At 47.7% G+C, this 23,380-nt stretch overlaps 2 long non-coding RNA genes and 1 pseudogene across 2 annotated transcripts; all 3 read left to right on the top strand.

The window, feature by feature from the left end:
• Window positions 1-913: 913 nt before the first annotated feature.
• Window positions 914-2,235, top strand: LOC124699685. The gene is made up of 3 exons (XR_007001485.1): window positions 914-1,393; window positions 1,483-1,762; window positions 2,125-2,235. It is a non-coding gene; the product is annotated as an uncharacterized LOC124699685 (long non-coding RNA).
• Window positions 2,236-3,001: 766 nt separating this feature from the next.
• Window positions 3,002-4,117, top strand: LOC124699684. The gene is made up of 2 exons (XR_007001484.1): window positions 3,002-3,638; window positions 3,891-4,117. It is a non-coding gene; the product is annotated as an uncharacterized LOC124699684 (long non-coding RNA).
• Window positions 4,118-12,646: 8,529 nt separating this feature from the next.
• On the top strand, window positions 12,647-15,252 carry LOC124696688 (annotated as a pseudogene).
• Window positions 15,253-23,380: the final 8,128 nt, after the last annotated feature.

Here is a 23,380-nt window from a genome sequence, read left to right as displayed (position 1 = left end):
ACCACATGCCAGGCGCCTCGCTGTCGACGGGAACGTTGCCTCCCACTGAATGAATATTCCGCCGTTTTGGGGGAGGAGGGGGAGAACCCCTACACCTAAAAGAATGAAAAGTTACATTGGTGCACCCTCGCGCGGAGAAATCTAGGGGGGTAGACCCGCCGGGGCACACGTTCCGCTGTTTTGGGGGGAGGAGGGGAGAACGACCGCCGGAGCACCGAACCCCACCAAACCTTGCATGTGGACCTATGATATGTGTCAAAGTGTGGTGCAAGGTCTAATGGTGCAAAAGTAGCTCCCCTAAACCCTAGACCCTAGCCCTAACCCTACACCAAACACTACAAGAAATATGTTGACTTGTGACCTTTTCTCAGTGACCCTAAGTAAAATCGTCAAAAATCTATGACGATTTTGCACCCATTGGTTATAATCTGTTTGCGGAGGCAAATCTCTAGAAAATTATGATGTTTTGAGGCAAGAAGGTCATTATTTCTTGACTTGAAATCGTCATATTCCGAACCATGCAGGTCAGAACATTATTTTTAGGCAATTATGACAAATTTAGATCGTCGTAGGTATATGGAGTAGCCAACTCATCATTTTTTCGCTTACATGGCATGTCTATGTGTCACATCTAACTCATCATTTTTGCTTATGTGGCATGTCTACGTGTCAATTATATACATAGATGTCACAACCAGCCAGCTGATAGATTCAACAAAGTTGTAAAATGGAACCTCAAAACTTTTTGTTTTAGTGGCAGTCACATCTGTTAGATAAGTCCAAAGTTATCGTGTGCGAAAATATGTTTCAAAATTGGACCGTGCCACTTCCTTCTCTTCCCGCGCACGAAACAAAATTTTTCGTTTAAGTCCCGCCCATAGGCATCCGCGGGCAAATGAAAATTTTGTTTAAGTCTGGTCCACCCACCCGTGGCGAACGAAACCCTACCTCTTTCTCCCCTCCCACACCAGCCGCCGCCGCCGCTCGCCGTTCTCCCCGCGAGGAGAGAACCTCGACCACAGCCGTGCCTGTTAGATTACCCTCGCGAGACAGATCCCCTCCTCTCCTCTGGCTCCATGTCGCTGCCGCTCACCGCCACTCCCATTGTTACCCGCAGCGACAGCTCCACCGTGTCCAATATGCCGAGATGGACGGCCTCGGCGGTGGCGGCGCGCGTCCTGTGGTGTACCAATTCTTGGCGGTGCCGCCGGATCTTATCGCAGAAGATGACCTCGGGCGTCCCCTTGCTATGCCAACCTCCCCACCGTCTCGAGCTGGCCACATCCATCTTCTCCAGACGGCATCAGATCCGTGCTTCCCGCCTCGCCCCGGCTCCGTGAACTGGTGACTTCACCAAGTCCGTGCGGCGCGAGTCAGACGGCACCAGATCGAGGTACCACCGGCGCTACTCCTTTTCCCCTCACCATCCCTCCCCCTTTCTCTTTGTTTCTCTCTCTCAATCTCTCTACTACCCCCATACAGACGATGCCGGATTCGGGTATGTAGCCAAAGCCTTCACTGGAGCATGGTTGGGACGGGTCAGAGATGGAGCACCGCATGTATCCGTCGTCTCTGAATTCGCTTACGACGGACGGCTACGAAGCCACGACGAAGTTGCTGATAGGCGCGGCCTGTAGCCGGAGCCTGTCACGGTGCAATCAGTTTGGCTATGGTATTCGATCCGGGGTGGTCATGCTGGTTTTGCAGATCGGTGGATGGATGGCCTGCTGGATTCAGAGATCGGCAAGAACGACTACGACTGGTGAGTATCAGTTTCAGCGCAATCCATTACTTATTTGTTTCACCAAATTTATGGGCGATTCCCCTGCTATTGTGGAATTTCATGTATTCTGGTGCCTAAACGCTCATATTAAATGATTAATGTAGCATACTTATCAGGATTGTTGATAAATTTTCTGCAATAGATTCAGTTCGGATTTTTTGGGCGATTTGTACCTATTAGTCAACTAGAGTCTTTATCCTCTGTAGCTTATTGACTGATTAAGCTAGATCTGGAGTGCTGTGTGTGTTTTGGCCCTTAAAGATGATACCAAAGTTGAACAATACTTTAGTAGCATGGAAATATAATTTGTGGTATCGCTGCTAACCTCTTTATTGTCACAGGGACAAACTATTAAGAAAGCTTGTGGAAAGTTGAAGCTAGTCGTGATTGGGAAGTGACAATTTGAACCAGATGATGCCAAGCCCAACAACTGAGATGTAAATCATTTCTTTCCAAACTATAGGATTGTCTCTAGCCTGCCCGTGTATATTATTTCTTGAGTGATCATCAAACACTGCGAATGACCACTGACCTGTTACTATTTTTGCAACTGTTGCATCTTTAGTTCTGTTTGTGGATGAACTGATAGTTATGCATGCCCTGTTTTTGCCATTCCTATTGAGTCATCAATTCACATGTGTCATTCATGGATTCACCATTATGTTACGTTCATAAGAGTATATGAGACACAAAATTTGGAAAAAGTCCCCTGTAGCTAGTTGATGGTTCACAACTTCACATGACCAGATAATGGGATCGAACATTGACCAGACATAAAATTCTTCAAACTTATTCAGACTATGTTGTTCAGCTTCACACATATTCAGTCTGGATGCTCTCCTCTCTTTAATTGTATAGCTTCATGAAGGTTGAGAACATGAATTTAGCTATCTCCACGAGGCATAGATAATAGGTGCAGGGGAAATGTTTGCAAACCACGTTTTACCTTTTGCTACAGTCCTGTACACCCGCATGCACCGAAGTAGAAGCAGATAATCTTGGATGGGCAAGTTCCTGGAATGAGCGCTGCCTGTCTGAACTGTCCTGCTTCTTGACTTCCTTCCACAAGAACAGAGCTAAGAAACTCCTATCCTCGATGAATTTAACGCAATGAAACATGAAGTCTTACTGACCACATGAATGCATACCTTTTCCCCAATGATGAAACATGAAGTCTTACTGACCAATGAATGCATACCTTTTCCCCAATGATGAAACATGAAGTCTTACTGACCACATGAATGCATACCTTTTCCCCAATGCATTTGTTACTTCATTGGTAGAATAAATATATGCCATGCCTTCGGTACATACTTTGCCATGTAATTTGTAGTGTTTAATTCCTTTCCAGTAAATTGGCTCACCTCTTATTCTCCTTGATGCCAAATTGTAATCAGCTAGTAGGTTGACTTCATGACTAACAGCTTTGACAGTAGAAACACAAGTTATTAAGATGGCTTGTACTTTTGATATGTTTTTCAATACAATATCTGCTATACATCTTACTGGTTTTTAAAATGACTTGTACGTTTTTGCTACTCGTTATTTGATTAATGCTGTTATTTTCACCATAGTTTTAGTTCCTGTACTTCTAGTGAAGATTGCATTTTCCTAAAAAGTATTTTACTTGGAACTCTGAACTCTGAACCTCATGTGGCTGTGTGTGCTTTGCAGGTCAGTGATTTCATTCACACAACAAACAACCTTGTACTCCTGGTGGCAGATTCTTGTCATGGAGAGGAGCATCCTTAACAAGATGTCATGGACCATCACTGTTCACACTTCATCATGGTGTGCTTCGCCAAGGCTAACGGTAGAAACATGGTTTAGGTCAGCTTTTGTTTACAAATTAGTGGTGAGTGATGTTGTCGTAACTAATTTCACATCTCACAAATACCCCATCTGTCACAATAGTTCCAGTACTGATAACTGCTGTGATATGTCTTTGAATAATGCTGGTTGTTGAGCTATTGCGACTTTGATCTGCTATAGGCTTGTAGTTTATCTATTTCAGCTAGGTTTATATATTGAACTGTCGGGTTTATTTGTCGTGTTCTAGACATTCCTTCCATTCAAGCTAAAACTGTGGCTGTTCTTCTTTTGACAGAAGCTCCAGGCTGAAGAAGTTTTAAAAATCTTGGAAGTTGTGAAGCCCGACTGAGGAAACACTAGCTACTTATTATGATAGTCAGCATATCTGGGTTGTGATTATACTGTAATGGTTGTAATGGAGTGAAGTATGAAGATAATTAACGATTTCCCTGTGTCCTAAATGTTTGAAATATCATTATGTCTGATCTGATAATTTGTGAAATAGAAATCTCACTCCAATTTTGTAAACGTTTTGCAATTTTGTACTCCTCAACTGGTACCTGTCGAATGAGTTGACCATTGAATAGTGGGCCCAGCTGACTGGTAGGACCAGATTCAAAATATAAGGCCGAAATCAAAAAAATATTGATTATAAAAGGTTAGGCCCACAATGGAGAAGGCTAGAATATTGGGCTTGGTCCATTTGCCAAATAGAATTGATAGAAAACAGAAACATGCTTAGTTGTTGGGCTTGGCCCATTTAGAGCACCAAAATGGACTGGGCTGATTTTGAATAACGACGATTTCATTTCGTCGCAATTTTGCCACGTTGGATTGACACGTAGGATCTGATGTGGCGTGGCCAAATTGCCGGTGACAATATTGGATCGTCATAGAGGTTACGACGATCCAATATCGTCATAGACGACTATGACGTTTTCAAACAAATCGTCGTTGTAGTTGATTCCTGACGCTCCGTTTTTGACGATGTATTTTTTGTCATAAAATTGTCATAAATGAAATATCGTGACAATATATTGACGAAAATGGAGGGTCGTAAGTCAACACATTTCTTGTAGTGAAACCCTAACCAGTAGATCAGGCACACCCTCGATCATGTGATAATGGCTCGAGCTGCGGGTATGTATGTGCCAAAGGGTCCCAATCTTGGTTCTCCATGTGTATATGTCCTAAACAAACCTAAAAGAATGAAAAGTTACATTGGTGCACCCTCGCGCGAGATATCTAGGGGGTAGACCCGCCGGGGCACACGTTCCGCTCTTTGGGGGAAGGAGGGGGAGAACGACCGCCGGAGCACCGGAACCCCACCAAACCTTGCATGTGGACCTATGATATGTGTCAAAGTGTGGTGCAAGGTCTAATGGTGCAAAAGTAGCTCCCCTAAACCCTAGACCCTAGCCCTAACCCTACACCAAACCCTAACCAGTAGATCGTGCACACCCTCGATCATGTGATAATGGCTCGAGCCGCGGGTATGTATGTGCCAAAGGGTCCCAATCTTGGTTCTCCATGTGTATATGTCCTAAACAAACCTAAAAGAATGAAAAGTTACATTGGTGCACCCTCGCGCGGAGAAATCTAGGGGGTAGACCCGCCGGGCACACGTTCCGCTCTTTTGGGGGAAGGAGGGGAGAACGACCGCCGGAGCACCGGAACCCCACCAAACCTTGCATGTGGACCTATGATATGTGTCAAAGTGTGGTGCAAGGTCTAATGGTGCAAAAGTAGCTCCCCTAAACCCTAGACCCTAGCCCTAACCCTACACCAAACCCTAACCGACAGATCGTGCACACCCTCGATCATGTGATAATGGCTCGAGCCGCGGGTATGTATGTGCCAAAGGGTCCCAATCTTGGTTCTCCATGTGTATATGTCCTAAACAAACCTAAAAGAATGAAAAGTTACATTGGTGCACCCTCGCGCGAGAAATCTAGGGGGTAGACCCGCCGGGGCACACGTTCCGCTCTTTGGGGGAAGGAGGGGAGAACGACCGCCGGAGCACCGGAACCCCACCAAACCTTGCATGTGGACCTATGATATGTGTCAAAGTGTGGTGCAAGGTCTAATGGTGCAAAAGTAGCTCCCCTAAACCCTAGACCCTAGCCCTAACCCTACACCAAACCCTAACCAAGAGATCGTGCACACCCTCGATCATGTGATAATGGCTCGAGCTGCGGGTATGTATGTGCCAAAGGGTCCCAATCTTGGTTCTCCATGTGTATATGTCCTAAACAAACCTAAAAGAATGAAAAGTTACATTGGTGCACCCTCGCGCGGAGAAATCTAGGGGGTAGACCCGCCGGGGCACACGTTCCGCCGTTTTGGGGGAGGAGGGGAGAACGACCGCCGGAGCACCGAACCCCACCAAATCTTGCATGTGGGCCTATGATATGTGTCAAAGTGTGGTGCAAGGTCTAATGGTGCAAAAGTATCTCCCCTAAACCCTAAACCCTAAACCGGGAGGCTTCGAGCACTAAAACCCCTCTAAAACCCTAAACCACGACGCCGAGTCGCAGTAACCATGCATCATAAACCCTAACCCTAACCCTAAACCCTAAACCTATACCTAACCATAAATACTTACATTTAACCTAAACCCTAGCCCTACCCCCTAGACCCTAGCCCTAACCCTACACCAAACCCTAACCAAGAGATCGTGCACACCCTCGATCATGTGATAATGGCTCGAGCCGCGGGTATGTATGTGCCAAAGGGTCCCAATCTTGGTTCTCCATGTGTATATGTCCTAAACAAACCTAAAAGAATGAAAAGTTACATTGGTGCACCCTCGCGCGGAGAAATCTAGGGGGTAGACCCGCCGGGGCACACGTTCCGCTCTTTGGGGGAAGGAGGGGGAGAACGACCGCCGGAGCACCGGAACCCCACCAAACCTTGCATGTGGACCTATGATATGTGTCAAAGTGTGGTGCAAGGTCTAATGGTGCAAAAGTAGCTCCCATAAACCCTAGACCCTAGCCCTAACCCTACACCAAACCCTAACCAAGCAGATCGAGCACACCCTCGATCATGTGATAATGGCTCGAGCCGCGGGTATGTATGTGCCAAAGGGTCCCAATCTTGGTTCTCCATGTGTATATGTCCTAAACAAACCTAAAAGAATGAAAAGTTACATTGGTGCACCCTCGCGCGGAGAAATCTAGGGGGTAGACCCGCCGGGGCACACGTTCCGCTGTTTTGGGGGGAGGAGGGGGAGAACGACCGCCGGAGCATCGGAACCCCACCAAATCTTGCATGTGGGCCTATGATATGTGTCAAAGTGTGGTGCAAGGTGTAATGGTGCAAAAGTATCTCCCCTAAACCCTAAACCCTAAACTGGGGAGGCTTCGAGCACTAAAACCCCTCTAAAACCCTAAACCACGACGCCGGAGCTGCAGAACCATGCATCATAAACCCTAACCCTAACCCTAATCCCTAAACCTATACCTAACCATAAATACTTACATTGAACCTAAACCCTAGCCCTACCCCCTAGACCCTAGCCCTAACCCTACACCAAACCCTAACCAGTAGATCAGGCACACCCTCGATCATGTGATAATGGCTCGAGCTGCGGGTATGGTTGTGCCAAAGGGTCCCAATCTTGGTTCTCCATGTGTATATGTCCTAAATAAACCTAAAAGAATGAAAAGTTACATTGGTGCACCCTCGCGCGGAGAAATCTAGGGGGGTAGACCCGCCGGGGCACACGTTCCGCTCTTTTGGGGGAAGGAGGGGGAGAACGACCGCCGGAGCACCGGAACCCCACCAAATTTTGCATGTGGACCTATGATATGTGTCAAAGTGTGGTGCAAGGTCTAATGGTGCAAAAGTAGCTCCCATAAACCCTAGACCCTAGCCCTAACCCTACACCAAACCCTAACCAGTAGATCAGGCACACCCTCGATCATGTGATAATGGCTCGAGCTGCGGGTATGTATGTGCCAAAGGGTCCCAATCTTGGTTCTCCATGTGTATATGTCCTAAACAAACCTAAAAGAATGAAAAGTTACATTGGTGCACCCTCGCCGGAGAAATCTAGGGGTAGACCCGCCGGGGCACACGTTCCGCTCTTTTGGGGGAAGGAGGGGGAGAACGACCGCCGGAGCACCGGAACCCCACCAAACCTTGCATGTGGACCTATGATATGTGTCAAAGTGTGGTGCAAGGTCTAATGGTGCAAAAGTAGCTCCCCTAAACCCTAGACCCTAGCCCTAACCCTACACCAAACCCTAACCAGTAGATCAGGCACACCCTCGATCATGTGATAATGGCTCGAGCTGCGGGTATGTATGTGCCAAAGGGTCCCAATCTTGGTTCTCCATGTGTATATGTCCTAAACAAACCTAAAAGAATGAAAAGTTACATTGGTGCACCCTCGCGCGGAGAAATCTAGGGGGATAGACCCGCCGGGGCACACGTTCCGCTCTTTTGGGGGAAGGAGGGGGAGAACGACCGCCGGAGCACCGGAGCCCCACCAAACCTTGCATGTGGACCTATGATATGTGTCAAAGTGTGGTGCAAGGTCTAATGGTGCAAAAGTAGCTCCCCTAAACCCTAGACCCTAGCCCTAACCCTACACCAAACCCTAACCGATAGATCGTGCACACCCTCGATCATGTGATAATGGCTCGAGCTGCGGGTATGTATGTGCCAAAGGGTCCCAATCTTGGTTCTCCATGTGTATATGTCCTAATCAAACCTAAAAGAATGAAAAGTTACATTGGTGCACCTCGCGCGAGAAATCTAGGGGGTAGACCCGCCGGGCACACGTTCCGTCTGTTTTGGGGTGAGGGGAGAACGACCGCCGGAGCACCGAACCCCACCAAATCTTGCATGTGGGCCTATGATATGTGTCAAAGTGTGGTGCAAGGTCTAATGGTGCAAAAGTATCTCCCCTAAACCCTAAACCCTAAATCGGGGAGGCTTCGAGCACTAAAACCCTCTAAAACCCTAAACCACGACGCCGGAGTCGCAGTAACCATGCATCATAAACCCTAACCCTAACCCTAAACCCTAAACCTATACCTAACCATAAATACTTACATTGAACCTAAACCCTAGCCCTACCCCCTAGACCCTAGCCCTAACCCTACACCAAACCCTAACCAAGAGATCGTGCACACCCTCGATCATGTGATAATGGCTCGAGCTGCGGGTATGTATGTGCCAAAGGGTCCCAATCTTGGTTCTCCATGTGTATATGTCCTAAAAAAACCTAAAAGAATGAAAAGTTACATTGGTGCACCCTCGCGCGGAGAAATCTAGGGGTAGACCCGCCGGGGCACACGTTCCGCTCTTTTGGGGAAGGAGGGGAGAACGACCGCCGGAGCACCGGAACCCCACCAAACCTTGCATGTGGACCTATGATATGTGTCAAAGTGTGGTGCAAGGTCTAATGGTGCAAAAGTAGCTCCCATAAACCCTAGACCCTAGCCCTAACCCTACACCAAACCCTAACCAGTAGATCAGGCACACCCTCGATCATGTGATAATGGCTCGAGCTGCGGGTATGTATGTGCCAAAGGGTCCCAATCTTGGTTCTCCATGTGTATATGTCCTAAACAAACCTAAAATAATGAAAAGTTACATTGGTGCACCCTCGCGCGGAGAAATCTAGGGGGTAGACCCGCCGGGCACACGTTCCGCCGTTTTGGGGGAGGAGGGGAGAACGACCGCCGGAGCACCGGAACCCCACCAAATCTTGCATGTGGGCCTATGATATGTGTCAAAGTGTGGTGCAAGGTGTAATGGTGCAAAAGTATCTCCCCTAAACCCTAAACCCTAAACCGGGAGGCTTCGAGCACTAAAACCCCTCTAAAACCCTAAACCACGACGCCTGAGTCGCAGAACCATGCATCATAAACCCTAACCCTAACCCTAAACCCTAAACCTATACCTAACCATAAATACTTACATTGAACCTAAACCCTAGCCCTACCCCTAGACCCTAGCCCTAACCCTACACCAAACCCTAACCAAGTAGATCGAGAACACCCTCGATCATGTGATAATGGCTCGAGCCGTGGGTATGGTTGTGCCAAAGGGTCCCAATCTTGGTTCTCCATGTGTATATGTCCTAAATAAACCTAAAAGAATGAAAAGTTACATTGGTGCACCCTCGCTGGAGAAATCTAGGTGGGTAGACCCGCCGGGGCACACGTTCCGCTCTTTGGGGGAAGGAGGGGAGAACGACCGCCGAGCACCGGAACCCCACCAAATTTTGCATGTGGACCTATGATATGTGTCAAAGTGTGGTGCAAGGTCTAATGGTGCAAAAGTAGCTCCCCTAAACCCTAGACCCTAGCCCTAACCCTACACCAAACCCTAACCAGGAGATCGATGCACACCCTCGATCATGTGATAATGGCTCGAGCCGCGGGTATGTATGTGCCAAAGGGTCCCAATCTTGGTTCTCCATGTGTATATGTCCTAAACAAACCTAAAAGAATGAAAAGTTACATTGGTGCACCCTCGCGCGAGAAATCTAGGGGTAGACCCGCCGGGGCACACGTTCCGTTGTTTTGGGGGAGGAGGGGGAGAACGACCGCCGAGCACCGGAACCCCACCAAATCTTGCATGTGGGCCTATGATATGTGTCAAAGTGTGGTGCAAGGTGTAATGGTGCAAAAGTATCTCCCCTAAACCCTAAACCCTAAACTGGGGAGGCTTCGAGCACTAAAACCCCTCTAAAACCCTAAACCACGACGCCGAGCTGCAGAACCATGCATCATAAACCCTAACCCTAACCCTAAACCCTAAACCTATACCTAACCATAAATACTTACATTGAACCTAAACCCTAGCCCTACCCCTAGACCCTAGCCCTAACCCTACACCAAACCCTAACCAAGAGATCGTGCACACCCTCGATCATGTGATAATGGCTCGAGCCGCGGGTATGTATGTGCCAAAGGGTCCCAATCTTGGTTCTCCATGTGTATATGTCCTAAACAAACCTAAAAGAATGAAAAGTTACATTGGTGCACCTCGCGCGGAGAAATCTAGGGGGTAGACCCGCCGGGGCACACGTTCCGCTCTTTTGGGGGAAGGAGGGGAGAACGACCGCCGGAGCACCGAACCCCACCAAATTTTGCATGTGGACCTATGATATGTGTCAAAGTGTGGTGCAAGGTCTAATGGTGCAAAAGTAGCTCCCCTAAACCCTAGACCCTAGCCCTAACCCTACACCAAACCCTAACCAAGCAGATCGTGCACACCCTCGATCATGTGATAATGGCTCGAGCTGCGGGTATGTATGTGCCAAAGGGTCCCAATCTTGGTTCTCCATGTGTATATGTCCTAAACAAACCTAAAAGAATGAAAAGTTACATTGGTGCACCCTCGCGGAGAAATCTAGGGGGTAGACCCGCCGGGCACACGTTCCAGCCGTTTTGGGGGAGGAGGGGGAGAACGACCGCCGGAGCACCGGAACCCCACCAAACCTTGCATGTGGACCTATGATATGTGTCAAAGTGTGGTGCAAGGTCTAACACCGCAAAAGTAGCTCCTCGGTGTGACCTTCCTCACATTTGGGCGATAACACTTAGCGCATTTTCCGAAGCGCGTATTAATTGCTCCGAAACCCCGATATATGTGGGGGATGAACATGGAGAGTAATTTTGTATTGCACATTGTCTTAAGTAACACTAATAAATATTCATCAAAAAGTGAAACTAATAAAAAAATAAATATAAGTATGAGATGAAATAAAATAGAAAGAAAAACAAATAAAATGAAGTACAGCGCACGGCAAAGAAGGAGTCACACGGCAAAGGCTCCTTTGCCGTGCATATTGTCTGGCCTCACGGCAAAGAGAAGCCCACGGCAACGTCCCAGTCCTTTGCCGAGAAAAGTTTCTTTGCCGTGCGTCCTTATTTTGCCTTTGCCGTCATTATTTCTTTGCCGTGCGCGTTTGAGGGACTTTGCCGTGCGAGGGGACGTTGCCGTGCGGCACGCGTGAGTTTGCCGTGCTCTGTATCTTTGCCGTGCGCCAGACTGTAACTTTGCCGTGCACATATTCTTTGCCGTGCGTGCCTCTTGCGTCGCACGGCAAAGAAATTTTTGCCGTGCGGTGGCTCACGGCAATGATATGCTGCACGGCAGCGCCTGATTTTCCCGTAGTGTATGGCTCTTGTAAAACTAGGGTGCAAATTAAATTAGTGAGAAAGAGAAAGTGCTATGAGTGTATCGGGGCATTGTACCCTATTATTTGTTCAAATCTCAATACAATGACAGAAATGGCGTGAACTAGTGTGCACGGTAGAGCTGCATTTCTTTACGCCACGTGGCCCTCGCAACAAATTTGGTTCCAACTTGTGCGTTCTGGCATCTACCTCTGTCTCTCTCTCTCTCTCTAGGGTATCTACCTCTACCGTAGCCGTAGACTCTTGGTCTATGCACTGGTAGTCAACTGACAATTCTTCCTGACGATCCCGATATTCCAGGCGTTATAGAAGTTTTACTAGTCACATCTCTACGTGTGTGGTGCAGATAAGTTGTATGTACCGTGTGTGGTGCAGATAAGTTGTATGTACCGTGTGTGGTGTGTGCACAAGGGACGAATCAACATGGCCAGTACGTAGTTTTCGTCCCCGAGAGACTCCAAAGTCTATCCATGTCCTGATGTCCGCTGATGCAGTAGCGTTTTCCCATTACATTCGATCACATCACAGCTGCCGTCGTTTTGCCGTCCGCGGGCTTCCTGGAACACACACAGCAACACACGTACCACGAGAGGCTGTGGAAATATGGAACCCCGGTTGTCTTGCGACGACTTGCTTGCCCACGGCTACCATGCATGGCGCTCTCTCAACCATGACACCGTCGCTAAGTATTTACAGTCGATTTTTGTCTGCAAAGCTCGTCAATCGCTAGGTCGTTGCTTGGGGTTAATCTGGCGCAGCATATATTCACCACCCGGTGCAAGTTGTGTCTTCCCACGCACAGCACAGACCCCTCAAGTTCAGTTGGCTGGGGCACGCTCACATACAGTTCCGTTGCGCGAGCCTGATCCGATCATCTGATTGATCGATGGGCCTTCATCACTGCATCCAGCTCTGTACGGGCTCTGTCCCTGCTGCGGCAACAGAACCCAGCGACGATGGCGTGATGAGCACCCAGCTCTATCTTGCAGTGTGCGAGGGGAGAAACGACCAAGCCCTGGCGCTGCTGGCTGCTGCTGATCAAGTCGCTGGTAATATTTTTGTTGGCAATGAAGCCAATGATTAACTAACTGTTGCTCGATCTCCGGTCATCAGTAGCCAGTACACTCATTTCATATGCAATTTTTGGTTGCAATTGCAACCAGTACATGTGCAAATATGATGTACACAGAATCACCATACAAATCCAAAGGTCGGCAAGGAGTCGATCGAGCTCTAACTTAACTCTGGATCAACCTAGAAGTAGAGAACAGCCTAAGTTACTACTGCCTCATCTCAGTCTCATCGTGTATGTTTTATTTGTTTCAGACCTGGTCAGCGGGGAGAGAAACAACGTCCTTCATTTAGCCGCGGAGCAAGGGCACACGGAGCTGATCCAAGAGCTCTACAAGAGCTTCGGCGGGGACGTCATCAGGAGCCTGCTTTCTTCCCGGAACTCGGCTATCGAGACGCCGCTGCACTGCGCAGCGAGGGCGGGGCATGACATGGTCGTGAGTCTCCTCGTCCAGCTCGCGCGGGGCTGTGGTGAGGACACCATCTCGTCGTGCAAGAATAAGGCTGGGGATACGGCCCTGCATCTGGCAGCTCGGCCATGACAAGGCGGTTGAGGCACTGGTCAACGCCACGCCGGAGCTAGCCTGTGAGGTTAACGACGCCGGAGTGTCGCCGCTGTACCTGGCAGTGATGAGCAGGTCAGAGGCCGCCGTGAGAGCGATAACCAGCAGCTGCATCGACGCGTCGGCTGCCGGGCCGAGCTCCCAGAACGCTCTGCACGCCGCCGTCTTCGAGGGCAAACGTAAGTCCTTGATCCGTGGACTCTTAAATTAGCATGCATGCATTGTTACTAGTCTGATACGATTTGAATGCCTGTCAGGAATGGTTGAGGTGCTACTGGCTTGGAAGCCATCCCTGGCCTGCGAAGCAGACGGCGGTGGCAGTACTCCGCTCCACTTTGCTTCGTCCGACGGCGACATTTCCGTCGTAGGTGCCATCCTGCTCGCCGCGCCGTCCACGGTCCGGACGCGGGACTCGGGCGGCCTCTCTGCTCTCCACATCGCGGCGGGGATGGGCCACGCGCGCGTCGCCAGGGCGCTGATTGAAGCGTGCCCAGACGCCGGGGAGCTCCTGAACGAGCGCGGCGGGACCTTCGTGCACGCCGCAGCAAGGGCAGGGCATTCCGCGGTTGTACAGCTTGCAATTGCCACCGAGAAGCCGACGACGCTGCGCCGGCTCCTGAACATGCAGGACGGGGACGGCAACACGCCTCTGCATCTCGCGGTGGCCGCGCGCGCGCCTGACGTTGCGGATGTCCTGCTGAGGAATGGCAAGGTGCGAGCCGACGTAATGAACACCGACGGGCACACGCCGTTTGATCTCGTTGTCGCCGCGGGATCCACCAGTTTCTTCTCCATGGTAAGTATACGCAATGCAGTGGCTTTTCCCATTACTGCGTGCGTTAAAACCAAATTTATATGTAAACTAATTTGATTGTCATTGGATTACTAGAGCTTTTCTGTTTTTGATGCAGTTGGGCCTTGTATTGACACTGGCTGCGTTCGGGGGGCAGTCTCGCCCTCAGAGGCGGGACCATGTGGTGAAATGGAGCGGCCACAACATTGCAAAAGGGATCGAGAAGACGTCAGATAGCCTGGCGGTGGTCGCCGTCCTCATCGCCACCGTGGCCTTCACGGCCGCCTACAGCTTGCCCGGGTCTTACGAGCAAGCCGACGACCAGGCAAAGAGGGTCGTCAAGGGCATGGCTGTGCTCCAGCAGAAGACCGTCTTCAAATTTTTCCTGGTCCTCGACAGCTTCGCCCTGGTGTCCTCGGTGGTCGCGGTGGTGCTCCTAGTCTTTGGGAAGGCCTCACGCTCCGACGGCTCTTGGAAGAGCTTCGTCGTGGCGCTGCAATGCATATGGGCATCACTGGTCAGCATGATCCTCGCCTTCTACGCGGCTCTGTCTGCCGTGACAACAGGGCCGGCCCATAAGGGGGGGCAACGGGGCGGTCGCCCTGGGCCCCCCAGGACGAAGGGGCCCTGGCCCGGGTGGTATTTCTCTATTAATACAACACTAAGGCCCGCCAGTATAAATTTCAGGCTGCAGCCCGATGCACAAATAGGAAATCTTGACCAATCCGTTAATGCCTCGATCTGACTGCTCCATTTGTTTCCCTTGATGCCTCGACTTCCCACAAAAGAACCGCCGTTTCATGTGCCGTGAGCATTAGTGGAGGCCAAGTGCGTACTTGCAGCATTCCGCACAACTGTTTGAGAGATGGTATCTGTACTTCCATCCTCTTCTCCATTTTGCCAAATAGCTCCGTTCTTCTTCTCAGTTTTTACACAGACAAACAGATGATGTACTCACGTCATTTTCATTCTGTGCTTAAAATCTAGATGATACTGCAGATCGATTCGAGGGAGTGTTCAAGAGAAAGAGGAAAAGATGATTCAAATCTTGCTGCAAGGTCGTAGTTCTTGCTGCGATCCAACTACCAACACCCAGATCGAGCAACGTACAGGTGCTTTCCATCGTTTTCTTTTGCAATTTCTATCCATATTGTCTGATGATGTACCATAGTATAGTTCTTGCGATTGACATAATTTTTTGTACTATAGACCATCCATCTGTGCAATGCAATTTACTAATCATATAGTTTCTAGTTTAAAATACAATCATTATTTCTGTAGGAATCGCAATATATTTTCGAAGTCTTTGTTTGTGGGCCCTTTGATGTCGCGTTGCCCCGGGGCCTCCAATATCTATGGACCGGCCCTGCGTGACAACCACGAGGGCAGTCAGCGCCATCGTCTACTATATCATATCCGCTGCCTTCTTCCTGCTCTTTTTTTGGGTCACCACCCTGATTAGCCCCCCGGTGCAGATGTGCACCATGTTGAGGTTCCTATGGCAATGTGGCTTGAAAGGAAGGCACGGTGTCGTCCGGAGGCGTATCAAGCAGCACACTAGTGGAAAACGGGGCTATAGGCCCGGTTCATTTGGGTCTTTAGTCCCGGTTTCCAAACCGGGACCAATTAGGCGGGACTAAAGGTCCCCCCTTTAGTCCCGGTTGTAGGTTCCGCCACGTGGGCTGCTGGCGCGCGTCGAGGAAAAAACCCTTTAGTCCCGGTTTGTAACACGAACCGGGACTAAAGGTTATTTCGTTATTTTTTTTTATCTATTTGGTTCCCAATTATTTTTCGCTCCTCTTTTTTTTCCTATTTTTTCAGAATTTCTAGTATTTCAGCTTATTTAACTAGTTTAGTTTCTAACTCCACTTAATCTCTAACTACCCTTAATCTCTAGTCAAATTACTTACTCGTGGTCCAACTTCCCGCTCGGTCACCCATCCTCCCACTACTCCAAAGACTAGCACGCTTAACTTCCAAGTTCCTTTCCCATCCCGCTTCCAAGTGCTTCGCGCGCATGTTGTGATACTAGTATCATATCAATCCTATTAACATGTTGGTCGATGTCACACTTATTTATTATTCGAATTCCAAATAATTATTTTAATAAACAAAACTAATAACGTACATGTTGTGGTAATGGTATTATAATTATAATTTTTTAAATCTGTATTATAATTGTTTTTTTTATTTATTAGTTTTTAATATTTTTTTGCCAAACTTGAAAATTTGAAAATCTAAAAAATTGGCTAACTTTATGGTTAAGTAATAGTAATCTTTATGCATGATGTAATTATTATTTTAAAAAAAATTAAAAAATAAAATTCCGAATTTCTGGGAAAAACTAAAATCTTCCTGCTTTCATATTTTCATTTGGAATTTTGAGAATCTAAAAATTGGCTAACCGGGTAAACCCAGGTGAATTCGGATGTACCTTTTTCCCAGGATTTTTTTGATATATTATACGTTTTTTTTCGACGTCGTACGCAAAAGTTATTGTGGTTTTACCATTTTTCAAAACATTTTTGCAAAATAAGTGAAAATTCAAATTTGTTAATTTTCCCTAATAGTAGGTTGCATAACATACAAGAATCCGAAAACATTTTATTTTTTGAATTTTGTATCATTTTCTTTTCTATTTTACAGTTGTTAAAAAAGGCGATCCACGGTGGGGGGTGGAGGTGCATGGGGTGGCAAAATCTTTAGTCCCGGTTCGTATTACGAACCGGGACTAAGGGTAGACCTTTAGTCCCGGTTGGTAATACGAACCGGGACTAAAGGGTTTTGCCCCATAGATCACTCTTTAGTCCCGGTTTGTATTACCAACCGGACTAAAGGGTCCAAACGAACCGGGACTAAAGGGTTTTCATGATGAACCGGGACCAATACCCCCTATTGGTCCCGGTTTGGTTCAAAACGGGGACTAAAGGGTGGGACGAAAGGCCTCTTTTCCACTAGTGGCAATATCAGGTCGTGGGCGCTTTCGTGCCCAACCTGTTTCTCTACACCCTTACAAATAACCTAGCATTTATCGGTCTCGCAATGATCGGGATCTATGCGGCAATGGACGCCAACCATTCTGTGTGACACTATTTTAAATAATTAAATAATCCATGTAATTTATACAAAGTACTAGGATTTCCGAACAAAAGAGAAGACAAATGATGGGTGTTTTTTCTTCTTCTTGAAGTTAAGTATATATAAAAAGGCAGTAGTAGGTTCTCCCTCGAGCTTGCAAGAATTGGTCCTTCACTATCACCTTTCTTCCCAGTTGGGTCTCCACATGGCTTGCCCTATCCTGCAGATCATGTATTTCAGTTTTTATAGTGACAACTAGTTTAGATAGTTGTCCTAAAATAGCTTTGTGATTCTCGGTCAATTCAACAAGAAGGTTATTATGCTTAGTTCAAGATTGCATAAAAGTTTTGAGATAATACCTTCGTTGTTGAAGTTATTGGGAATTCCTGCTTGGTTAGGACAAGGCTTTTGATAAATCGAACAAAAGTTTTGACTCTTCCAAATAGGGTTAATGTTACGTGTTATAAAATCTATTTCTTTAACTTTAGCATTAGTGATGGCATTATGTTGTATTTATTCTTTACCTTGATATCAATAAGTTCATCTACCTTTATTGTGAAGTCTTCATTCCTTTACTCTGTAAGTTCACCTTCTTAGTGGATGATCTTTCTATATGCAATTGGGAATGATTGTCTTGCATATCATTGAGTAGCTTCTTGGCTATTTCTATTTCCTTTCCCATGAATGTGCCTCCAGCTGCAGTGTCAAACATAGACTTAGACATAGGATTAAGGGCATGATAAAACAAATTTAAAATTAGCCATTCTTCGATCTCATGGTTGGAAAAGTTCTTTACGGCCTCCGTCCTTTCCTATGCAAGCGCTAGCGGCTCGTGATCTTCTTGTCTAAACTATGTAATCTTAGACCATAGTTCCATAGTTTTTGCAAGTGGGAAAAACTTAGTCATAAAAATATCACAAATTTTTTTCCATGAAGTAATACTTTCTCTAGGTAGTGCTAGCAACCAGTCCTTAGCTTTCCCTCTAACTGAAAAAGAAAAACAAGCGTAATTTTACCGCATCATGATTAACATCTTTCATGCGCATCATCTCGCATATCTCCGTGAATGTGTTTAAATACATACCTGCATCTTTCGAAGTAGAACCAAACCAAATTGGTTTAGTTGTACCAAACTTAAAAATTTAGGCTTTATTTCATACTTCTCCGCAGTTACAATAGGTTGAGTTATACATGCAATGAGATAATCATCAATGGGGGCTAGTAAATTCCCCAAGCTTCTTCGATGCCATACTTCTAAAAATTTGTGTGTTTTCAAGTAGGAATAAATAAATAACAAAAAAGGTAAACTAATGTTTTTGAATTTTTTGATTAAGGACAATAATTTTTTTTAGTAATAAGTAATAATTTGAAACTAGGACTAGACTAATGAACCAAAATATCTAATGACCTCACGAGGGATAGCGATTAGAAATTGCTTCCTCGGCAACCGCGCTAGAAAAAGGGTTGATACCTTCGATCCGGATTATCGGATTATACTAGTCTTCTTTTTCCCTAAGAGACACATACTAGGTTTATCGAATCCATGCTCCACAATAAGAATGCTAATGGTGTAATATCACTACAAACGCGACTTCGATACTTTGTTTATTAGTTGCTTCACCAGACCAAATGTTTTCTTTTGTTTTTGGTTTTATCAATAGATGGAAACACTCAAATGCGCCACCACCGCCTCTATCACTTTTGTCTCCTCCAACAGACAAGACCTGTGCCAGGGCGAAGTGAAAGGGCAACGTGAGCGTCCAGAGGGGGGGGGGGGGTTGAATAGGCGCTACACAACTTTTAGGTTTTTCTGTTTTTATGGCGGAAGTGGGAAATAAAAGGTGATAACTTGAAATGAAAAGGTGATCTATATGATGTGATGCAAACAAGAAAATGGAAACAAAGTAAAAGAGTGCGAGGAAGAGGAAGCTGTATAACCGGGAGCAAGCGGAGATGAGACATGATATGTTTCCGTAGTTCCTTCCACAAGAAGAAGTACGTCTACGTTGAGGAAGTGTGGCACCACAAAGATGCCAACCGACACAAAGGCTTCACATATTCCTTGTGAGCACACCACAAAGACGTACCCACCTCTACACTAAGCAAGGTCAGTCGAGGCGGCTAACCTTCACACAAGGTTGGGCATAACTCCACAAAGGACACGGAGGCTCCCAGCGATATCACGAACTAGTTACAACAAGATCTAAGATATAGATGCCTTCAACAAAAAAGACCCCCATAAAGGATATCTAGGGTTTCCACTCCACAAAGGAAAAATAAGGGAATCACGAAATTTCTTGGGTAGATAAGTAGATCTAGCCATCCTCCTTTGATTCCCAACGTTTGGTGTCATTTGATTAGATAGGGAGGGAGATCCACGCGATTGAAGCTCAAGAACTGTGGAAGAGAGAGTGGTCTTCGTGCCGGTCATATTTGATTTGAAGAGGAAGAAGGCTCCCCCTTTTTATATCCCGTACACGTGATGTAGCCGTTGCAACATCCGGGGAGAAAACTTCTCCCCCCCCCCCCCGCCCCATATTTGGGAGCTGGCCATTTCCCTATTCCCAGCCGGATGAAAAACTGTTAGGGAGACGGATGCAAAATACATCGCCCACTCCCCCTCCTATCTAGAAGATGACCATTGATCCACTACTAGGAAACATCTTATCAGTGGCGCACCTGTTTTGTTTATCAGTGGCGCACTTCTAGTGGTGCGCCACTAATATCACGCCACTGCTAACTTTTAGTACTGGCGCACTAGTGGTGCGCCACTAATAACCCATATATCAATGGCGCACCAAGTGATGCGCCACTACTAACGCGTTATGGTGCGTCACTACTTTAAGCTACGATGCGCCACTACTACCGATTAGATGGTGCGCCACTACCAACGATTATATTAAAAAATAAAAAAAATGTCACAGGCCTACGTGTGGTAGGCGGAATCTGTGCTCACCCATTTCAGAAAGATACCTTTGTTATATTATTATAATGTAGAGTTATTACATGACCTACTTACAAAAATACCAAAGTTCTCAACTTTGCAACTAAAACCCTAAAAAATACAAAAAAGCAATCGAATCCTTGTGGTTGCCCGGCCTCGCCGCTGTGTCCTCGCCGTGATGTAGAGCAGCCGTCCGTGCGCTGGCGCCGTCGTCCGGCGTGGTGGGGAAGTGGAGGACGAAGATGCGGACGGCCAGGAGCCCCAGAGGTGCCGGCGGCCGGAGGCTGCGCTGCCGGTGCCGGAGGCTTCGCTGCAAGGAAAAGGGAAGGGGAAGTCAGATCCAAAGATGCCAGGCGATGTGCTATGTGTACCACAAGGGAGCACGCAGTGATGGAGTGCACGTGGAGAATGAATGGGGGTTAATCGAAGGCATTGGTTTACTATACCTCTTCCTTGGCGTTGGTGCGGGCCAGCGAGGGCCACCGCTGCGCCGTCTTGGGCGCCGGCCCAGTGGCCGGCTTGGGGAGCATGAACCCAGAGCCCTACTCCAGCGTGGCGGCGAACCGCGGGCTGCGCAGGATCCCGGGCGGCCTCTCGGGCGTGACCTTGGCGTTGCCGCCATCGCCGACCGCGGCGCAGAGATTCATGATCTTGGCGGCGGCCTCGGCGGCGTCGCTGCTCTCGCCCATGAGCTTCTCGACATGCGCCTTGGGGAGGCACATCTTGAGCCACACGGGGGTGCCGCCGCCGCTGACGTAGCCGCCGTTGAGCGGGGAGGTGGGCGCTGACGTAGCCGTGCGGCGAGCTCGCCCAACCCGGAGGTCGCGGCTTGTGGTAAGGCGAACGACCCACTCCGGGATCTCCTCCGGCCCTTCCTCCCCGTCGTCGGTCGCCTCCTCCACCGCCGGCTTCACGACGCCGACGCGGCCATCCATGGCCACACCGTGCTCGCGCCATCGGTGAAGAGGGGGTGGGGCGCGGCGCTGTGGATGGTGGAGGCAACGCGCGCAGGTGGTTCACCCGCGCCCGGCGGCGCCGGCCAGCTGCAGTGGTAGCAAGCTAGGGTTATCCACATCGAGTGGAGAATTTTGGGGGAGAAAGAAAGTGTGCGGTGGAGAATTTTGGGGGAGAAAGAGAAGTGTGCGGTGGGGGACGAGTCAAGTCCGTGCTGTGGGTGGGTGCGTGCTGTGTGGGGTTGCGTGGGTGCATGTTGTGGGGTTTGCGTGGGTGGGTGTGTGGCTCCGTGCGCGTGGGGTGGTGGGGGTAGCACAGTGGCGCACCATGCGCCACGGGCGTGTACGATTTTGGCCAGCACAGTGGCGCAGCACATGTAGTGCGCCATTGCTACATTACATAGCAATGGCGCACCTATGTGTGGTGCGCCACTGCTAACCTGAGACCTATCTGTAATCCAGCTTATAAATTAGTAGTGGCCTATCACCTGTACTAGTGCGCCATTAGTAATAAGTTACTAGTGGAGCACCACTTTTTGGTGCGCCACTGCTATATAGTAGTGGAGCACCAGTAAGGTGGTGCGCCACTGATACCATTCTTACGGTTAGACCTTTTTTTAGTAGTGATCTTTCGGGTGACGGACAAAAGGGGCGGATGTTTGAATGCCGACACCCTGGATGATCCTACCTGAAGAAATTTCTAGAATTCCTTTGCGCTTGGTGTTCGGCCACCCGGATAAGGGGGGCGGATGATCCGGCCAGTGGAGGGCCATATTATTCATCCTGCAGATTTATGCATTCCTTCTTCTTTTCTCCTCATCTTTCTTCACATCTCCTCAGCATGTTCTCATCCACCATTGCCACAGATCAAACATCCAATAAAATAACTAAATAATGAACATAGGAAAAAGGTGGGTCATCATCCGTAGTGCTAATATTGAATCCTATACACTTGAGCAGACACACAGTGGATACATTCGTGTGTTGTTAACAAACATACAAAACAATAGAGATAGAGCTTGCTCTTTCAATCCCCTCCTTTTTTGGTGTCTCATGACAACACACGAATTTGTAATACATAATAGATATTATGATAAGACCAAAGGCTTGCAAAAATGACATAGAGCTTCCCCTCAAAGTGTGCACATTTGACAATTGCATTTGAATACACGTACACATCAAATTTAGAGAAGATCCCCCTCATCTTTACAAATAAAGATAGGCGAAATACAATATATATGAGTTTAGGAATATATTTCATACATTTTCCTTCAAAAAAATCATCCATTAAACTCAAATATGCCTCCGATAGATGGTAATAGATAGATAGATATATAAATAGAATTCAACCATCACATGGACATGGATAAAAATATCCATAGTTCGCCATCACCGCCTACTTAAAGTTATTACATGCCAAAGTTCACGAATAGATTGAATGAGGTTCAAATAAGATAACTAGGGCATCATTGCTAAAGAAGCAAAAAGGAACACGCAAGCAAATGATGCCCAACCCATGCAAATTCCCAACGGAGATCCTACTAGAACAACTTACCCCCCCTTTGGCATCGAGACACCAAAAAGGGAAAAGGGCATACTAAGCGTCCCAAAGAGATCACTCATCGGTGTTATTGGAGTCCTCTTCTTTCTCTCTCTCCTCCGTGGCGTCCTTGCCCTTGGCCTTCATCTTTGAAGAGAACGTCGTCAAAGTCCGACCAATGCACTCTAGAGGTGTTGTACACGGTATAGGGAATGGTGGAGTTGAACCGACTTGCGGAAGGAGAAGGAATCAGATCCTCAGTGGCACGATGGCAAGCATCATTGGCGAAGTCGCGTTGGTTCTTTAGGATTTGCTTGTTTTGCTTTTGCACCTTGCGAGTGTAGAGATATTGGGAATATTTATCTTTGTGGATCTCCACATTCATGAACAACATCATCTTTTGGAACCATGAGATCTTCTTCACTTGTTTGTTCACCATCTCCTTGGAGAGAGAAGAAGCGTAGAAGGATTTCATATAGGGGTAGGAGATTCTTCGCAAGGCCGGGAACACCCATTTCATTGAAGAGAGGAGCAAGCTTGTTCTTGTCGGGCTCAATCCCATGCACATGCATCTTGTGGCCATCATCATCACTACTCCTTCCACTAAAGGGATACCCAAGGACAACAAAAAACCTCCAGAAGGTGGACTTGTAGCGACCATTGCCGGTCATCCAACAG

Source organism: Lolium rigidum, chromosome 3, assembly GCF_022539505.1.
Source record: "Lolium rigidum isolate FL_2022 chromosome 3, APGP_CSIRO_Lrig_0.1, whole genome shotgun sequence".
Lineage (NCBI taxonomy): Eukaryota > Viridiplantae > Streptophyta > Magnoliopsida > Poales > Poaceae > Lolium > Lolium rigidum.
The sequence above is the reverse complement of the archived record's forward strand: the minus strand, read 5'-3'. Positions and strand labels throughout refer to the sequence as shown.